This window comes from Diabrotica undecimpunctata, chromosome 6, assembly GCF_040954645.1.
Source record: "Diabrotica undecimpunctata isolate CICGRU chromosome 6, icDiaUnde3, whole genome shotgun sequence".
Classification (NCBI taxonomy): Eukaryota; Metazoa; Arthropoda; class Insecta; order Coleoptera; family Chrysomelidae; genus Diabrotica; species Diabrotica undecimpunctata.
The window spans coordinates 53,378,297-53,400,066 of record NC_092808.1 but is presented as its reverse complement, the minus strand read 5'-3'; the positions used below and the strand labels follow the sequence as shown (position 1 = coordinate 53,400,066).

The 21,770-nt window shown below is 31.1% G+C and overlaps 1 protein-coding gene across 5 annotated transcripts in view; it reads right to left on the bottom strand.

Annotated features, from left to right (window-relative positions):
- The window catches only part of LOC140443442 (zinc finger homeobox protein 3-like), a 929,042-nt gene that overhangs the window by 229,782 nt on the left and 677,490 nt on the right, over positions 1 to 21,770 (bottom strand). For all 5 annotated transcript variants that reach the window (XM_072534701.1, XM_072534702.1, XM_072534700.1 and 2 more), the window contains one exon: positions 12,310 to 12,422. The gene's annotated coding sequence lies outside the window, so the exon portion shown is untranslated. The remainder of the gene's footprint in view (positions 1 to 12,309; positions 12,423 to 21,770) is intronic.

Here is a 21,770-nt window from a genome sequence, read left to right as displayed (position 1 = left end):
GGTTTTTAAACTTTTTGTTTTTAAATTCACTAACAATCTAAAAATGAATATTTCAGCCGCAGTAAAGATCCAAATTTGGCGGATTGTGGTTCTTGACATTCTTTACGATTGGTTATGATGCCTAGAGTACGGAGACCTGTATGATTTCGTCAACTTAGTGAGTTTGATAGGGGCCGTATAGTGGGACTTCGGGAAGCTGGAATTTCTTTTCGGGAAGTTGCAGTTAAAGTGCAATGAAGTGTAGACACCGTGGTTAGGTGTTGTCAGGCATGGCTTCAAGAAGACCGTACGCAAAGAGCAAGGGGCACTGGACGCCGCCGTAGAACAACAGACCGTGAAGATCGCCGCCTAAGATTATTGGCCTTAAGAGACTGTTTCTCCACTACCAGCTCCATTGCAAATGAATGGTTTGCAGAATACGGAAGACCTATTGGCATGCGAAGTGTTTACCGACGAATGTAAAGTTTTGGCCTGTTTTCATACCGACCACACTGGGTCCTCCCTTTAACTCCAGAACACCGCCGTAATCGCCTTCAGTGGTGCAGAGAACGGTCACTCTGGAATCAGGAATGGAACAGTATTGTCTTAAGTGACGAGTCTCGATTTTGTTTAGGCATGCACGATGGTCCAGCGAGGGCGACGTGGTGAAAGGAGGAATCCACAGTATTTTGTTGAAAGACATGTTCATCACACTGTTGGAGTTATGGTTTGGGGTGCTATAGCTTATGGTTCCAGGTCACCTTTTTTCTTCATTAGAGGTAACATGAACGCGCAGCGTTATATCCAAGAAGTTCTAGAACCCCACCTTTTACCCTATCTTGACACCCTGGCAAATCCAACTTTCCAACAAGATAATGCCCGACCACATGTTGTAAGAGTCACAATAGACTTCTTTCAACATAATAATGTCACATTGTTAGCATGGCCACCAAGATCTCCCGACTTATCTCCAATTGAGCACGTGTGGCATATGATTGGTAGGAGATTTCTCAATTTGCAACGTTCTCCTCAGACTCTACAAGCACTTCCAGAGGAGTTGGTGGTTGCCTGGAATGAGATACCACAAGAGGACATTGACCACCTGATCAGAAGCATGCCTAGGCGCGTTGGAGAATGCGTAACACATCGGGGTGCATCCACACATTATTAAAGGTAAAAGGGCTTTAAAGCAATGCAATAATTTTGAAATTATAATCATTTACTTATTATGCTTCATTAAGTACTTATACAAAATTTTATTAAAATAAAATCATTTAAATTGGGTGTTCGGATTTCTATGTCATTTAGTATACTTTCCGGCAATGTCAACTAATTTGATAATTAATAATATTATAAAGTTTTTTTATAATTTTGTAATAATTTTTGAGAATATTAAATTAATAGAAAAATAAAATTATAAGGGTTTTAACATATACATCAGAAACTGTTGTAGAAATACGGTTGAAATCCTACATTATTCATTTATCTGGACTACTAAATTATTTTATTTATAACATTAATTTATTACATTTATTTTATATAAAGTAATCGTTTAAAGAATCTTATTAAACCTTTTTTATTATGATATAAATAATATAGAGCGACTATTAACTGAAGGGTTTTCTTACAAAACTTTCCATTGACATACGGCCAAGTCCGATCCTATCTCCATCCACGCTGTCGTGAAAAATATAGATAAGTTTTCATCTTAAAACGAAAAGTGGGAAGGCAGATCAATACCTATACGTTTTTTGTCAATATAGGTGCTCTTGATTGATTGACTGTCTGTGTAAATAAAGAATAATATACACTTTTAGTGAAAGAACATAGACTGGTGCTTTTATTTTATAAATCAGGCTGAAATGCTAAAAAAGTGAAATATATCTTGTGTGGTTTTGTGGGAAGATAATATATTTGACTACCAATAATTAATTGTTGTCGAGTTTTTTTTATTTTGTCATCAAGAGAATCTTTTACATATTGTAGTGTATAAGAGTATTTTTCAAAAGGTTAGTATACCGGTTAGGTATTATATTAAACAGTTATATTTCCCTTTATTGCTTCTTATTTCTTATTATAACTATTTCTTCTTTTCAGTTTTTTATGTTTTATTCAGTGTTTCTTGGTCGCCCTGGTCTCGGTCTTCTATTGCTACTTCTAGCTTGCCTTGTTCTTCACCAGGCTATTATGTCTTGTTCTTACTAACTGTCTCATTATTACTTATTTACTGACTTCCAGTTATTGCTTTATAGTTGTTTAACCTAAATCTGTTTTCTGTTTGTCTCATTGTGGATACGGTTGGAGCGGGTAACATCTTTTATATTTTTATATATCTAATTTTTGTTGTTTGTATTATGCTTTCTTGCTGTTTAAAAAAAACTCTGCTGTTAATGACAGCAAGTCAGTTAATGGTTTGAATATTTTATTATATCTAAATATCTATGTGTACACACTAACTTGTATTTTTTTGTAACTTATTTCTTATTAAAAAACTTGTTATTCCGAGAGTATACTATTTTGTATTTTTTTCCAAAGGTTCTAAGTCGTTTTTACAATGTCTTTATATCCAAGTGTTTGAATGCATTATTTAAAAATATCCTCATTGTATATCTTCAATATTAATATTTTTGTCTTTACCTATAATAAATAACTTTATAACAGAAAGATAACCTAAATTTTAGGAGGAAAAACAGATATGCAAATCACGTAATAAAAATATATAGAAGTACTTGTTTAGTATGTTTGTCCAGGAGTAGAGAAATATTGGTTAAAAAAGAAGAATAAGAAAAAATTGTACAATATTTTATTTACCAACTACAATTAATTAACAAATACCAAAAAAAAAACAATTTTTTTCATATCATATTCATATTCAAAATAGTTTTGTTTATATTTCTATAATTTTCACTAATTTTTAAAGTATATATGGGATAAAGATCTCAAAATATTTCACAATCTTACAATAATATTTTAGAAACTAGTTTATCACGCTCGTTGATGCCAATTATTTTAAATAGTATGTAATTTTGAGCTTTATTATACCGTAATTTACCTAAATATATTAAAAAATTAATTACCAAATTTATATCATGGTTTACCTTGACCAAAAAATGTCATAGTTGAACAATAATAAAATAAATTTTAAGTTTTTTCCTTTTACAGCGAACACAGTGGGTTTTTATAGATTGTAATAATAATATCCCAGCTAGTTTCTAGCCGTAATAATATTTTGATTATTATGAAATGATTTTCACGGAATTAAACAATTTATGACAATTACAGAATTTATGAAGATAAACTAATTATATGATTTTGTTTTATTCCTGCATTATATTATAAAGTAATTTGTTTAAAATTCGAAACATGTATTACCATTGTTAGTTTACCACGTGTTTCCCTCCTGTGCCTGTCGTAGCAGCGTAACTGCTCATGATATTTATTATTTGCTGTAGCACACAGTACTTTAAGAGCTATAATATATAATATATTGAGATTAAAAAAAATAAAAATTATAAACACATAAAATAAACTCCACTTATAAAAAATCATCAACATAGTGTATACCATCAAACAATATACACCAAAATAGAGTAAATTACTTAAACAAATAAATTAAAAACTAATAAATAGCCGCATGAAATGAAAATTACAAGCAGAAAGAAACGCTATGCATAAACATAAAAGTATATAAACAAAGAAGAACAAACAAATGTTATGTTCTCCTTTTTCATATTTATTTTGTTTGTGTAGGTACTATTTAGTCTTCTTCTTGTTAGAACTTTTTGTTTTAAAACTTATTTTATTATAGAAACAATATTTAATTACATATTAACAATAATACAAAAAAAGATATGGGTTGCTGCAATTAATTCTTGAAGGAATATTAGAAGGAAAATAAGGACCAGGAAGGCGAAAGATCTTCTGGCTGAAAAATCCACGTATGTGGTTCAACACAACAACTACAAATCTTTTCAGAGCAGCAGTTTGCAAAACTCAGTTGAGAATTCCATGGGTACAAAGAGTTACTAATGTTGAGGTACTTCGTCGCATGTGTAAACAAAAAGAATTACTAAGAATAACCAAAGAGAGGAAAATGCAATACTTGGGTCTTGTGTTGAGAGGCGACAGATATGAATTACTTCAAGTTATACTGAAAGAAAAAGTACAGGGTAAAAGATCAGTAGGAAGACGCCAGAACTCGTTGCTGAAAGACCTGAGGAGATGGTTCGACCGGTCATCCGCAGAAATCTTTCGCTCAGCAGTTTCCAAAACTACAATTGCCATTTGGAAAGCCAACCTTCGAAAGGCGATGGTGCCATGAGAAGAATCTCAGGAAAGACTAAGCAGTACCACTACGTGATTGTACCATTTTTTTTGTCTTTTTAATAGACGTTGTATAGCAAGCGGTTTCATTAACAAGTATTTCTGGCCGAGTGGACTTCTCAGCGGCCTATGTTTCTTATTCTTGGATGTGACTCCATAAATTCCTTGCCCTTCTACCTTGCAAGAAGCGAAGTATGTCTTTTTATTATAAATGTCTAGTAATATGAACAAAGGCATGTTTTTATCATCATTATCTAGTCTTTTGCGTCCAAAGTGGAACATAAGCCTCCCCCAATTGCTTTCAGTTTTGTCAGTTTTGAGCTTCCTGCATCCAAATATCAGCGATTCTTTTGAAGTCGTCTGTCCATCTAATAGGTGGACTACCTTTGCTTCTTCTATCTAATCGTGGTCTCCAGACTGTTAGTTTTCGTTTTAGACCGTCGTTCATTCTGGCCAGATGACCCGCCCAGTTCCACTTCAGCCACGCTATGCGCTCTATGACATCTGTGACGCCATCTACATATCTAACCCTGTCTCTGAGAGTCAGTCCAACTAGCGAGCGTTCCATTCTTCTTTGGACTACTCTAAATTTAGCTGTAGCCTGGGTTAAGGAAAGTGTTTCAGCGCCGTATGTGTGTGGAAGCACACATTGGTAAACATGTAGTAAATTGTAATAAATTTGTACTTTTATTATAATCTACACTTTAATTGTAATTTGTACTTTTATTGTAAAATGAGATCGCCCGTATATAAATAAATTGATTGAGGTACATGTTATTTAAGGAAATAAAAATGAGCTGTTTATTAGTTAACAACACAGTTAACAATATTTTATATAAAAGCAGTTTCTTTTTAAATAAAAAACTTGTATAATTTGAATGTAGCATGTTATTGTTAAGGTAAAAAAGATGTAAAGATGTTTATAAATGTATATAGAGGTTTCTTCTTCTTCTTCGTTTCATCGTAAGGTATATACTCGTATAGAAAAAACTGTAAGGACAGATAAGAGATATTATTTAATTCTCGAGGAAGATGTTAGGAACAGCTGAATAGAACTTTAAGTGAACCATGCTATTGGCTTGGCTCTCGTCCAAAACAACCTTCTCCTCCTTATACTGCACTTGTCTCAAACTATTTTCATGCATAATTAACTGTAATATTTCATGTTTTTAAACGAACTTTGAGCTTTTTCTATATTTATTCTGATTCCTTGAATATACTTGTCTTAATAAGATATTTCTTATATAGATCTAATTTTGTACATGTACTATTCCTTTATTATTTATACATCTGATTCTAGAATTTAAAGGAAAAATGAAGTTTTCTCGGTTTTCAATAAAAAAAAAAACAACATAATAACTGATATTTTTAGAAAACGAAAATAGATGAAGTAATGTGGGCGGTAATTTTCATCAACATTAGAGATTGTGACATTCTAAAAAATATATATGTACATATGTTTTCATTACAATATTGTTTTATATTACGAAAAGCAGTTGCTTTCTTATATGCTAATTGATTATAATTTTATATCTTTAATTTGAAAATCAATGAATATATTAAAAAAAACTAATCAACTTATATTGATTTATATTCTGTGCAACAATTTAATTATACTTTAAGTAATTGTACAAAAAGAAACAGTAGATTCTACACTTAAAAATATTACGATTTAAGCCAAATTGCTTTAATAAAATGTTGATATTGAGAAAGATACAGGGTGTTAAAGTGCAAAATAAAAATTTTATTTTTAGCTATAACTTTCATGTTTGTAAACATTTATGTATAAAAATTTACAACTGGGTACTTTTAAAGATGAGAAATTAAAATTTGATGCATACTTTAATGTAACTGATAGAGGGCGCCACTTATGCCACATATGTGGTATAAATTTGCACTTAACTTTTTTGCTCTTTTTAAGTTACCTGTATTTGGGATAAAAAATATTAAAGATACATTATTTTAACAAAAATAAGGTATATTTATTATTAACTTCAAAACTCAATAGTTTTCGAGATAATCACATTTTAAAAATCAACTGCATAATTCTGATCTGAAGTAATTACTCCAGGCAACGAAGAAAAAATAGACAAAAACATTAATACTTCTGAATTTTGGTATAAAATACATTTAACTAAAGTTAATAGTTAACGAAATATTAAATAAAATAAATATATCAGCAGGATAATTAATAATAGGATTTGCCAAGGAACAGAATAATAGGATTTTACATCAAACATTTTACGTTTTATGTTAAATTAAAGTCATAATCAAAACATTTTGTTTACAAACCACATTATGAAATAGTTAAACTAAATAACATAACTTTTTGTCAAAGTAAGTGTTCGATATATCCCCCATTTTCTTTCATTCATTTGTAAATATATTCCGTAAAAGATCGTCTCATATTAAATAGCATCATTGGTTCTAAAGAAACTGCTGCAGTATTTATTTCTTCCCATAGTTGGTTGCGAATGTTTATGGGATTCTTATAGACACGTTGTTTTAATGCGCCCCATACACCAAAATCAAGCGGATTAAATTCGGGGCTACGTGGTGGCTATATTGTATAATGGATGAATATATTATTTTGGATACATATCCAAATCTTATGCTATATTATGGAACTACATCTTATTTGTTGCAGAAGTTAAATAATGTATTAAACTGTGATGTATCTCGTTCATTGGTTACTTATATACACACGGAAGAATCTATCGATGACATTACTTATTTATATGATTACGTAACAGCTTACGAGTAACTATAATTACATCTCGAACAAATGGACTATTATGATTTACTAACGAACTAATATTATGCTGAACTAAATTGCCTGTGTGTTTACTATATTTATAACAATATCGGTTATTAGGACAACGATGACGTTTTTGTAAAAATGCTGAGTCTTTCAGGTTAGATTTGTAGCAAAAGTATTATGAAACAGGACTCATATGTGTTATTTAATACCTGTGCTCTAGTTTCTATTTGTCCTAATAAAAATGGGTAAACAATTTACATAATAAACAATAAGTATTCTTTTCGAATTTTTTATGAATTAAATAAATATATTAATATCTCACCACATTACCAAGGAATATGACTACCACGAACAATCCAAAAAAAACTTTTATTTAAGTATGTTCTAACTGCCTTTTCTCTAGAATGTAATGGTGTACCATCTTGCATAAACCACATATTTTGGGTTTTTAGCATTTTACAATAGAGAAAAAGTAATACAACGCCATTATAGAAACTTAAGAAGCGATAGCAAAGGAAAATTGTAAACATGATGACTACCAACGTCTGAATACGGACACGGCATCTGAAGAAGAAGTTGAAATATATTTTCTCCAATAAGACATTTAGCACCCATAACAAAGCATTTTGTGATGTTACATTATCATCTTTGAGTTGTTTTAATAAGAGTAAACTATGAATTATGCTTATCTACAGGTATTCAGTGCTTTACTGCACAAATATCAAACTAAGAATTATTGCGCAGCTGACTTATAAAATGCATTTATCTCGAAAACGGTTGAATTATCAGGTTACTAACAAGTATACCTTTTCTTTGTCAAAATAATGTGTCTTTAATATTTTTTAACACAAATACAGCTAACTTAAAGAGCAAAAAAAGTTAAGCGCAAATTTATGCCACACATGTGGCATATGTGGCGCCCTCTATTAGTTACATTAAAGTAAGTATAAAATTATAATTTATCCTACTCAAAAGCATCCAACTGTAGTTTTTTGTCCAAAAATATTGGACGAATATGTCCATTGTAGCCTTAAACAAGACTTCCACCAAAAGTTCTGGAGCAGCAACTGCTAGGACGTTGAAAAAGATGAAGTCCCAGATTAGAATGGGAACATGGGATAAATGGATCTTTGAGTGAAAGTGGAAGATTAAATTGTACCTAAAGATGTTACTGTATACGCTTATGAAAGTAAATACTATATCAGTAAATAATTGAAAAAGAAGCAAAAAAATAACCAGCTTTATAGTACGGTAAAAGCAATGTGTTTATAAGTTAATAATGAGGAAGTTAAGATTTTACATTAGTCTAGATACTACGATTTCTTGTTTTTATATCTATATTTATAAACCTCTTGATCTATATTTAGCTAATAGTAAACTCAATAAAACAGTTTTGTAATTAAAAAACCTGCTTACGGACATTTAGTAATATGTTGTAATGACAAACCTGTACTTATGATATTAAGAGCATATTAATTATGCGACTTAATGCAACTGGTTTCTTATATCTTTAATTAAACTTACACTATCTGCAGTGTAAATATCGAATGGCGGGTCAAGGTGAGCTATTGAATCGATATAAAATATGAAAATTATAGCAGAGTACTTGTTGCCCATACCTTGGCCTCGAACAGATGCACTCCTCCTTCAATTCTACACACAGCTGGTGTACATCTAAGTCTAGCCAGTGAGTTGGTATTGCCGATTACGTCAGTCAACATTTTTAACGGTTTAGCTAAGTGAACAATACTATTTCCATCGGTAATATATTGGTATAAACATAGCTTTTCAAGATTTAATATTGAGTTCAGCGCATACAGATGTAACATATCATAATACAAGTAGATGGAAAAGAAAAAATTAATCTAGCATTGTTTAATTGTATCGTGTATACAACTTACAAGCAATAATAGAAATAATTAATTAAATTACTCAGAAAATTTTTAAAGAAAGAATATTTAATTTTTTATTTTGTACTAATTAGCATTCTTTTATCATTTAAAATTAATGTTTTATTAATATTATTTACAAGTCCATTACGTCCATACAGCTACCGTTTTGAGACAAAATATTAGATGTTCCAGTTTGCGGCAAAGTACATAAAACGTCACTTGGTTGATATTTTGATCTCTAAACCTGTTTTCAGGTTTGAAAAACTGTCCAACATACCATTGCGCGTTTTTAAAGTTTCTCCAACACTTTGAACTTATTTTATTTATTGTTTGTGGTCAATGAGAATTTTAAGGTGAGCTTTTTCTCAAAACGTATGTCCTATACTTAAGGTTGAAGGTTGCTTATATTTTGGCACATAATACGCACTAGCACACAAATATGTAGGTGACATACAAAGGGACTACCAAATATGAAGAACCAGTTTAGAATTGGCCGAAACCTGTTGCAAGACAGGTTTACAAAGCATAGAATCTTCTTCGTGCCTTTAATAAAACCGTTAGTGAATCTTGATCTTAAACAGAGATTATATTTAAATAATATTATATCAGTTGCAAAATATTACTGATCCTTCAAGGCAAAATAGAGGTCCGTAGAGGTGTAGGAAGAAAACAAGTTTTTTGGTAAAAAACATTTGTGAATGGACACAGATATCAAATGCAGGACAATTATTCCCTATTGCAGAAGATCGAGAAGACTTCGCAATGATGATCGCCAACGTCGGATATTTCTGATATGGCACGCGAAGAAGATCAGTTGCAACTAAAAATCAAATTATTTAAAATTGGACTCCAAATAAACAGCCAATTTAATTTATGATTTAGATTATTATAAATACGATATAGATGCAAGGTGAAGAACATCAAGAACTACAAGAGTAGAGTGAAAGGATCATATAAGCCGAATGACAACAAAAAGAGTAGTAAAGATGGTAAGAGACGGTGTCCCAATAGGAAGGCGATCAGTAGGAAGACCACGACCATTAAAAAACAGATAGAGTCATGCCTACATAAAAAAAACAATAGGAAAAAGATTAATATAAATATTAATCATTTCTGAATTCTAATATTATATTTGGCTATATTTGGATATTGTAGTCAAGTTTCCAATTAAATTAGAATTTCATTGTTTATATATAAATTATAGAAACCATATATACTGACATTTACAGTCTCTATGACTTATTCTTCTAACCAGACATACCACAACTTCAGATCCTCTATTAACTAAGTTTTATCACTTGTAGTGCCATAGATGCTTATGTTACATAAATCAAATTTTAATGGACGATGTGTTAACTCACAGTATTTAAAAAATAGTTGATATAAATCGTTTCATTCTCTTTCTCGCCTGGTATACGAACACCCATAACTTTCACCTTTAAGAAGATAGTTGATATTGGCGTTCTTTACCGCAGACTATTTTCGTCGAAGCCAATATCATAAATTTATATGACGATTTTATGGAGCGTATGGTGGCATGAGGCGATGTACCGACGTAGGTTTTTGGATAATGTAAAAGTTCAATATTATGATGTTTTTAGATTGGATTAGACGTTTTTTAAGTTTATCTTTTCGTGTAACCCTTTCGTGTACTTACAATAACCAGCACCTAATTCAAGTCTTTAATTTTTACGTGTGTTCCAAAATAAACTCTCTAAAAACATAGGTTTTAAGATATATTAGATTGTGAATCCAATTCATGTACATATTTATGGACAAACATTTATAAAAAAATATACTGTAATATCTAAATCATCAATCAATTATAATAGAAATAATAAATGTTGGTAAAGATTTAATCTTTTAGACATTGATAATAATATAAAACTTGTGCTTTTAAGAAGAAAACTACTTAGAGACTGGAATAATCGTTCCCAAATCTCGAAACACAGACGTTCACAATTATCTTCCCCTTAATTTGCTGCGTTACTTCTTCATTACTTAGATTATATTATGCAATACAAAACCAAACGTGACAATAACCAAACAGACTATAAAATACAATATCCCATTAAGCCCAAACTTTATACACTTTGAAAAGGCCTCTAATTTAATTAAGCACTTAACTAGTCTCGATAATCAAACTTTACACAAAAATAAATAAATATGAAGTTAAAGAGGAAGACGAAGACATAGCATCAATATGAAGGGACACAAAAATCATAAGACAAATGAAGAAACGGCTACACAAGAAACAGATCAAAAGTAAATCAAAAATCAACAGTCACAAAACTGAAGCAAGAATTTGCGGGACATTTTACAGGACGGGAAAATAACTGCCAAAGTACAAAAATTATTAAATGAACAGATACTATATTCAGGAAATAGAAATTAAAAAGGATCACAAAAAAGAAAAGTAAAGGATTAATAAACAAAAAAAATAAAGGATTTAATTGGATAGACGAAGTACAGGATACGAAGAAGTGGATGCATATAAGAGAGATATGTCCAACACTGTATGCATAAGGACTAAGAAAAAGGAACAGACAGATAGAGATCTAGATTATTAGGGCTTTATCAATTCTCTTTATTTAGATATCAAAAAATTGGATCCAAAATCTTCGTAATCTAACAGATCTTATCAGATGAGAGCTAATCGCGGTTATAGATAGTGTCTGAAAAATAAAAACGGTAACAAACACATGGCAAAAGTGCAATGAGAGGGAAGAAACTGCCACATGTGTCTTGTGCATGTGATATGCTTCATCCCCTGAGACAGATACTCACTGGAAAAACAATATTAAACCAGAATAAATCCCTAAACTTCTTATAACGAAAATGCTGGCTTTGATAAAGAGCTTTAAACTTCCTGTTAGAGTTTAATTAAAGTTTTGGTACAAATATCTCACGATAAAGTACCAGAGACAAGAAGTGTCTTGCTTGATTTCAGAAGAAAAAGAAGAACTTTTAAATAGATGAATGTTTATGCACGTTTTCAGTAACTTGTTAATTGTTATAAAAAAAAGTAAAATATTAATCCGATGAGAAGTGTGGAAGTAACAGAACTTCAGTATTATGGTTCATGTGAAGGGGAGTTTGAGTGAAGATTTGAACTTGATTTCAAAGATTAACAAAATTTAGTAGAATTGTTTCATATGTAGATATGCACACACTCAAGATCTACTCGGTTTGAAACTACATGCTGGCACAGTTTTAATAGCAGAAAATGATAACGGTCTTTATGCAGGATCATTTAAAATCTAAGAATTAATAAATGTCAATAATAAATGTCAATTGAAGACCTTGTTAAAATTATCATTATGAATGCAATAATTAGTACTATAGAATGCTTACCTACGAGTTTCGGCATGTAGAGACAATGCTTGATATAAACTTTCGTTGAATCTACCCTTCGTCACACAACCGTTGTTAAATCGCAATCCCAGCTTTCTGATGTGATGACAGAACTGAAACAAAAAAATTTGCTATATAGACTATATATTTTAGTTTGGTTTAAGGTATAATTTATACCTGATAGATAAAAAAAACTACAGTTCATTGAACATCGCACACAATCTTTCTTTTTGTTTCGTAATCCCTTAGGTCTACTCTAGGCCAAGTTTTAAGTCCAAGTTTTCTCTATTTTCAAGTTTTTATAATCTTTTGACAATATTCCATCTGTTCGTAGATATTTATTTTGTCTTTCCCTATCGGTATGATATGTTTATTATACCGATTAAGTTTGGATTGTATCATTTGATTTTTTTTATAATTCAGTCATTATTAAACATATCCATGCTAGTTTAACTTCTTGTTTTGAATTTTTATTAATATTTAGGTCTTTTTTGGACTATCGATACTATTTCCGGTTTCTTAGTTTTGGATGTAAATATCCCAAGTTTTCTACTATCTCTTTGTATGACTACCGTAGTGTTTATTTAAAGTAGTCGATAATTACGTTTCAATAGGTAATATAGATATATAAATAAAAAACATAATAGATATATAAACTAGCCAGAGAAATATTATTCTGGAATAAATGCCATTTTGGTAAAATTGATTTACAAAAAAATGAAGAAAGAAGAAAAAAGTTGTCAACAAATGTGATATGCGTATTTTACCTGTTTTGATAACGTATAAAAGAGACAAACATCCCAAAGAATGGTATAAGAGAAAAACTTGAACTGTCGAAGTTGAGAAAAAATTAGAAATCGTCAAAATAAAGCTGAAATAAATTACCGAAATTACAAAGAACAGAAATAAAATCGCATTTGCATGATATTATTAGCGTTAAAAAATAATCAAAATACAATAAGTTCATAGATAAAATTACGAAATATTAAAGATATTTGTCTTCATTTTCTTTAAATTTATTCAACCATTCCAATGAGAATTTCTAGTTCAGTAATCCTACAACCATAGTTCACATTTCAATATTTGGTGGATGCACCCAGCGGATGGACAAGCCTAAAAATAAAAATGAATACCTTTTACGACATACCATTCACATTAATTCAAATGAAAGAACTCCCTAGCATCAAATCCAAATAACAAAGGTTTGTTACCTCTAGAAATATTCGAACAGAATTTTGTAGGCCATGACTCATGATAAATTAGAGAATACCGAGAATGACACTTTCTCCCCCACCAAATACTGGTCCATTGTATGCTCGGAAGTCTAAACCTGACCATCGGTGTTGCCACAATTTAAATATTATATTCAGATAGACGAAATTTAGTTAAAAATATTAATGTATAGGAAACATTTTTATATTTCTTTAAACACTTATATATGTGACGTATGTCATAAAGTTGACTGAATTAAAAATAAAAAAAGTATTGTAAAGAATGCAATCAGGTTAATTTTAAAATTCTTAATTATCTCTATTCTTCTTCTACCACTTTTTTCACTTTTTCTTTTCGCATTCTGTTACTGTCTTTATTCTATTGTTTATTTTTTTAAATATTCACTTCTTTTTTATTCTAAGTTTTCGAACAAGCTTTTTTCTTCTTCTGCTCTATTGGAACGTTTTTCCTGCTTTCTTTCTGCTATTTCTGGTAGTGCTTTGGTTGTTGATATTACTGATCTCGTTGCTGCATTATATGTCTTATAGCCTAGATTATCGATTTCATCTTAAAGCTAGTTTTCATGAAAGATTTTTACCGCTGGTTTTATCCAAGGCATTAACTTTATTCGGAAGGAGTAGATCAAGGGTATTTAGACATTTTAAAAGTATCTATATCTTTCGCTAACACTATGGATCCAACGTGACACCTTCTATATGATAGTTTGACATTCTATCGTTGCAACAATTGGCCCTGAATTTGAGATTATTATTGTTAAACAAAATGAATAAAGAAAGTAAAATAAAAAACGCTATAGGTATCAAAAAATTCAGTTGACGTATAATGATTTTTCATTTCAGTGTGTTTATGCCTCGTAGAAGTTAAACAAGAATTATAAAAAATCTATTCCCACTTTGTACAAGCTTCTAGATCCATGCAAATAATTTTAATTATTTCACTTTTTGTCTTGATTACCAAATCTATATTTGGTTGACTGACTTTTATTATCACAATATAAGAAATTTCAACACCCCTTGTGATTTTCAAAGTGATCACTGGCCTAACTACCCCCCGTGGCAGGTAAAGGCCATAAAATCCTTGCAAACCGCTAAGGTTTAATAATTAAAAAAAAACAATCCTAGTCCTCTAATACATCTAATAGGCCACTCGCCGTGAAACACCCGATATAAATAAATATATCAGTTAAATGTTAAAGTAATTTGGTGTTTAAGAGTAATGATGACATGACAGTGTTCACATACTGGAAAGTCTTCCTTAGTGATTAGGTACTTATGAGTAATATTAGTTTGACCTAATCGAAGTCAAGAAATTTTGACTCTTTTTAGGTTTTGGTAGCTTCTCTTGCTCGGAGGTCTGCCTTTTCATTACTTTGTATTCCTATGTGAGATACACTCACAAAAATTTGACTTCGGAGCCAGATTCTTTCTTGATGAGTAAGGCTATCGGGTTCTTGTTGTATAGTTGACCGATTTTTGTTAACTAATTTAGAGGATCTGTGATAATGACGGAAGAAGAATTGTTTGTACTTGAGATGTAAATGAGGGTTTGTAAATTCTACTTTATAGATTTGGAAGTATCTGTATAAATGCAAAAACCTTTTCCGTAAGTCTCGAATTCATTTAAAAATGACTGTCGGATTACAGTGGGTTAGTCTCTGATTTGTGATATTAAAGTAGCGTCGTATTGATTTTGGGAGTCATAATTTAACTGAACCAGAGAAGGAGAGTTTTTACATTTAAAGGAACGTGGTCAGGAATTTGAAGTTCCAGATCTTTTAGATTTCTTCTGACTCTTTCTTAGAAAGCTGAATCGAACCCAATGTTTTTATAAGTTTCCAGGTAACGTTCCGTAAATTTATTTCAAAACACTGGGTGGAATTTATTGCTAGCAATGTAAGATGAAAAAGAAACGCATGAATATTTTCTTCGTAGGGTAAGAGCCGGTTATCATTTATGGCATGAAAAAACTAAAAATTGAGTATTAATAATAGCATTATGAGTTAACTTAACAAAACGAATGTAGACAGAGCAACAATAGGAAATTGTGTCATAAAAAGTTGTCAAAATAGATATTATTCAAACTTTTTTTTTATAAAAGTCCTTTTTTCTAATATATATCATTGACAGTTTTTTTAATGAATTACTAAGAAATATTGGATACAAACTTAATATGAGCATACTACACAAACTACAATTAAAGATTTTCTTCCAACCTTGTACCAATTAATATTACATTAGCAGCATCATTAATAATTTTATCCTATCACTTCGATCTATGGCAACGCCGCGTGGTAGCCTTCAGCTTTACACACACACCAACGCCGGACAAACATTTCTTGTTTTCTGCAGTGATTTTGTTTGTTATCGCTTTGATTTATTATTGTTGATTTATATAAGTCTAAGCAGGTGGGCAACCGATTTTCATTTGTTTTTCATTACGGAGAGTTGGTAAGCGTGCAAGCTTAATCGTATCATTAAATTTTAATATAAATGTTTAAAACCTCAAGAGTCCACTTCTAAATTATAAAATTAGTCATCATAAATTATATAAAAAAAAACAACCGTACTTCGGTTAGTTGTATGATTTGTTTTTGTCAACGTTCCATCATAAAAGGTGTAGTCTAAAAACGGGCATAATTGTGAGAATAAATTTAAGTAGTTTGACGCTAAATGCAGGTATTATTCTCCTTTGGGAATAATTATGAGAGATAACCGGTTTCTTAGAATTTTCGATTCTATAGACAAACTAAGTAAATTAAAAATATTTATTGGCTGTAATAACATATAAGTCACTTATTTAATATTGCGTAAGAATGAGTGTATCTTCTCTGAATTTTTAAGCATCCGCGTTAGCCACAATCCAAAAACCTATTTTGTAATACAGGTATAACTAAAGCTATTTCTCTAATATTTGCCCATTACATGTGTGTAAAGAATAAACAATATTATATACTAAGAAGCTGGTAGTTTCTACTTCTGGATCTCAAAACATTTGAAACAATATATTTATTCATATATTGTGTATTACAAAACATTTTAGATCAAGCTAAGATAAACGTGCAGTTAGAGAGGTGAACGGCTTGAAATTAATTCGAGTCTGCTCATACGATCTTGAATCCTTTTTAAAAGGGAGGTAATCATTTCTAATAAAATTGATTTGTTTTTATTTGTGTATAAAAATGAATTAAAAAAAATAAATGTTATATCTAGAAGAGTTTTTGATAATGGACTCATTATCTATGTGAAAAAGGACTGTGGGGAAGAGCTCCATACTGAGTAGGGCGGAAAAGTTCTCATTTACAACACGTCACGTCACAGATACTAATAGGGAACAACCTAAGGATACATAAGATAATAAGACGGGTATAAAAAGGTATAACCAGATTAACTAAGATCATAATGTAGCGACAGCAGCTTCTTGTAGATTTGTTGATTAAACATGACACTAGGCCATGAATCTGCAAACCATCAGACAGTTGCCCCACAATCTCAAAATGTAACACAGTCGTGCTCATAATATGCCTAACATAGTGGAAAAAGTCTTATCTAAGTGATGTCCTAGTGGGGTGAACTCTTAGGGATTATAGCTTAGCATAAGATCTTACGGCTCGGGCGCAGAGCCGTAAGATGAACACGAAGACGAAAAAGAGAGATGGCCTATAGAAGAACTTAGAAAATACGACTTTTATGGTTATAATAAAAATTTAAAGGAATTGAGCAGAGAAGCGACCCAAATCGTGGCTTGTATAAAATAAATCTGCTTCTAAAAAGTCGTAATGTTCGTTGATTACAGTAATGTGACTTCTTCATTTAATCTTCAAAAAAGAACCTTAGGTATACTAGAGTTGAATATAAGGTTTATTGGTTGTTGAAAAAGAGGTTGTGTAGATCAGATGTGTCAAAGTTGAGAGGATTTGTAAAATTATATACTCGGATAATTGTGAATTCTACCAGGATAGCACCAAGAAGTAAAAATAATATTTTGTCGTAAGAAAACTTAGTTCTTGGTAGAGCTTCTAGTACAGGCATTTTTTATACGACCCTTTTTTAAAAGGTGAACATGCTCGTCACTATAATATTATACTTCCAGAAAATTGAGATTAGTATAGAAACTTAGGTAATGAGTAGATAAATATGGGAATGTTGTAACCTCTGAATGCTTTAATCCTTAATTTTTAGTAAAATAAGTAACAGATTGATGGAATTTCATAAATAAAAACTTAGACGACCATGCGCGTGCTAAAATAAATATGAGGTTAGGGGATTCCATTGTTTTAAGATATTAGTGTTGCCAATTGGCAAGTATACAGTACATTGAAAGTAAATAAAGTTAACTAAACAGTAAACTGAAATGTCTCATTTGTATGTAAAATCAGATTCAGTTGTACCCATAAGTAAACATTAACTGGAGATCGGTAACTAAAGTTTCACATAGTTGTGAAAGGTTGCTAGGCTCGAAAGAAAGACAATCCATCCATTTTGCAACTAAGCTGAAAGATACGAAAACTTTTTGGCACAACAATTATCCAATCATTACCAATATATAAACCATTCTCTCAGAAATGGGAGTGCTGGCAAAATCTTGCATTAATCAGACGAGAAAATCTCGGTTCAGATATGAAGAAAATTATAAATGACAAATAAAAATTATTAATTCATACCAAAAAGCATATTTTGTTGTTAATTTTTAAAAAGAATTATTTTGTAACCATCATTTATTAAAATACTTATAAAAAAAATAAATTTTACGTTATGAATGATCACGCTTCTTATGTTGTTTAATGTATTCAAAATATTTTCCTCGCGGTAAATAAAAAAACCAGCTTCTGTAACATGGCCAGCGATAGCTACATTTTAATTGTGATTGATCAATTTTTGCTGTCTGCCACTGAAACGTTGGCTATTGACACTTACAAGGAGTATATCTTCGTTCACGTAAGGAATTCATCAAACTGTACACAATTAAAATGGTTACAGAAACTATTTTACACGTCGATTGTAAAGAAGTCAGTGAGAAAATTCTTGCGTTTGTTGTGCAAGTACACTGTTAAAATTATGTGATACTGTAATTTTCGTTCAAAAAGTTTTTCCAATGGAAAACGCAATTATTAAATGTTCTCTTACTTTACTTAGCTTTACATCATTAATTGTTGACTATTATGTCAATTTTTTATAATGACTAGATAATTAAGCAGTGTTGGAACTATAACTTTTGTTAAAAATATTCATTACCGTTATTCCTTGTGTTTACTTAAACATTAGCCTTCAATGTTTTTTGTCATTTACTAGGTTCTGTTGCTTTTCTTCAATAAACTCTTCTTGCTACTTTCTTAACACGATCTGTTCCATCTTTCCTTCCTTACTATTGGATATTCACGTTCTCATCTTGTCAATCTTCGGCCGTTTGGAGCATTATCTCGTACTACTTTAGCTATTATGTGTTCCCATTCTACTTATGTGATCATTTCACTTCTTTTTTGTCTAGTATCTAGTACTTTATGTTTTTTTAGTATACCTTAAATTGAGATATCTATTAGTTTAATGATGTCCTTGAGTATCTTTATTTTACGCGTTTCCACTAATCTTCTTATTTGCTTGGTATGGGGTCTTTTCTCTGCCGTATAAGATATAACCGGCCTTACCACCATCTTATTAATCAATGACATTGTTCTGTATCTCCATAGCTATACATCAATATTCCTAGGAATGTAGTTACAATTTACTTCTTGCTGAATTATTTCGTCATACACATCTACTTTGGATCATATTGAAATTTTAGAGATTACTATTTTTTTTGCTTATCGATATTCTGATATTATAACAAAAGGAGCTTCCTGGCCAATACTCTTTGCGGATGATATCGTATTAGTGTAAGAGACCAAAAAACTTTAGAGGAGAATTTGGTGGATTAAATAAGGGCTATTGAAGAGGAAATGGCTTTAGGTTAGCAGATCGAAAACGAAGTATATGTGGTTGGGAGGAAAAGGAATAGTTGGTGAGATTGAATTGCTTGAAGAAAAATGAGGACGAGTAGGAAAATTGAAATACCTTGGCTCCTTATTATTATCCAGCCATCTGAGTCGAATGTTGAACATAGGCCTGGAGCTTCCTGCAGATAATTTCCAGCTATTTTTTTGACGTTGTCTGTCCATCGTGTAGGGTATCTACCTTTGCTTCTTCTATCTGCTCCGGGTCTCCAAACTATAATTTTTTGGGTCCACTGCCCGTTATTTATTCTGCCCACATCAGCATGTTATGCGCTCTATGGTATCTGTGACGCATATCCTTCTTATTTCTGCGTTTCTAACCATGTCTCTGAGAGTCAGTTCAAGTAGCGAGCGTTCTATTCTACTTTGAGTTTGTTTGCTGTAGCCTGGGTTAAGAAAAGTGCTTTGGCGCCGTAAGTCATGTCTGAAAGAGTGTGGTGAGACCTGTGTTTGTATAAGTTGGTGAACAGTGGCATATAAAGAGGATTAAGGAAAAGAAGACTAAGGTAATTAAAATAAAAATGTTACAATGACAAAATCAGGAATGACGTGATTTGGGAAAGAGCCGTGGAGAAGATAATCTTAAAAAAAAGTTTAAGAACAAAAACTGCAATTGTTAAAAAGATAGAAAGACTATATGGCAGAGAAGTTGTGAGAGAAAGGTGTAAAAGAAAAAGACACAATGAATAGGAATTAGTGTCAAAAAGGAATAAGGCGACCCCTGAAAAAGGAAGAGCAGAGGAAAAAGTTAATTATAATATTAAATATTTCTGAACTTCATTTTTTGTTTACTTGTTACAATATTTAGTTTTTGTTTCTTTTGCTTTTCTTAGTGGATTTTTTCCTTTCTCATTTCTTGAACCCTTGTCAGGGCCTTAGTGACACTCTTAATATTATTAGCTTGCTCTCTCTTTTGACTGCGATCCTGTGCTATATGGAAGGCTTCATGTAGGGATTTTCCCACCAGAGTCTTCATTTGGTCTGTTCATCGTGTTGGAGATCTTCCTTTTGGTCTTTGGCCTTCTACTTTTTCTTTTACTACCAATAGATCACTCTATTGATTAAAAAATGGGGGTAGTTTACTTCAACTTTAAAACAACTATTTCCTCTTTTATGATAGTCCTAAAATTAAACTTCTTCCTCTTTATAAGCAATTCTGGTTGTTCTCTGCTGATTTTAATTTTTTAAGTTTTCATAATAAATTCATTCTGTTCAAATGAGTTGTCATATTAAATTCTTTTGCTCTTATGTTAAATCTGTGGGCCAGTCTTTGCAGACTATCTTCATCTAGGGCTATTAATATTGCTTCGTCTGCGTAACAGAGTATCTTTATTTCTTTGTTTTTCATTCTGTTAACGTTAAGGTTAAAGTTAACGTTAATAATTTTGTTATTATGGCTTTAAAATATATCCTAACGAAGGAATATCGAGCATAAGTGCAATTTTAAATCTTCAACATTTACTCAGTTTCATTTACAGAAGTTTTTGTCACAATATTTTACTACGTTTTATTGTAACTTTCTAAAAGTCCATAAAGACATTTAACAAATTCAGAAATAAAAACCTATTGTAAATATTTTCTATGGCGGTTGAAGTGTATGAAACCACATATTTCTTTTCTTCATTATCAACATTATACAGACAGGTTAATTGTCTTTGTATTTACTTTTCTACAGTCACTCTACATGTGCATTAAGGTTTTTCTTTTGCTGCTAATGGTAATAACCTTTAATTAATTTATAACAAATATAAACGAGCATCTGAAAAAATCCGATTGACGTTCAGCGTTCTATAAAGAACACTAACTAGAAAATGACTTAAATTGATATTCTTATAACAGGAAATAATATTATTGAAGATGAACTTTTATCAGTGTACCAATAGTTAGGCGGCTAGAAGATACTTTCAAAGATCAACGTGAGTAATTATGCATGAGCTGATAATTCCTTAATTGAATTCGCAAATAAAAAAATATCAGCAAGTTCTCGTGACTCAGGTTGAGAGCACTAACACATTTGTTGCTACTTTATTTATTACCTGTCTTATTAGAAAGTGATATGTATGAGAACCGCTATCATTGCAATGTAAACACTTTTGCTCCAAAATGGAATACGGCATTTGGTTACGGCTGGAACGGCGTTAAAACATTACCCGCTAATGTATTACAACATTTCTTCTGGTATAAGAAATAACGTGCGGATGTCTTTGGAAATAATTACTAATTAGCAATATATTAAACTAAT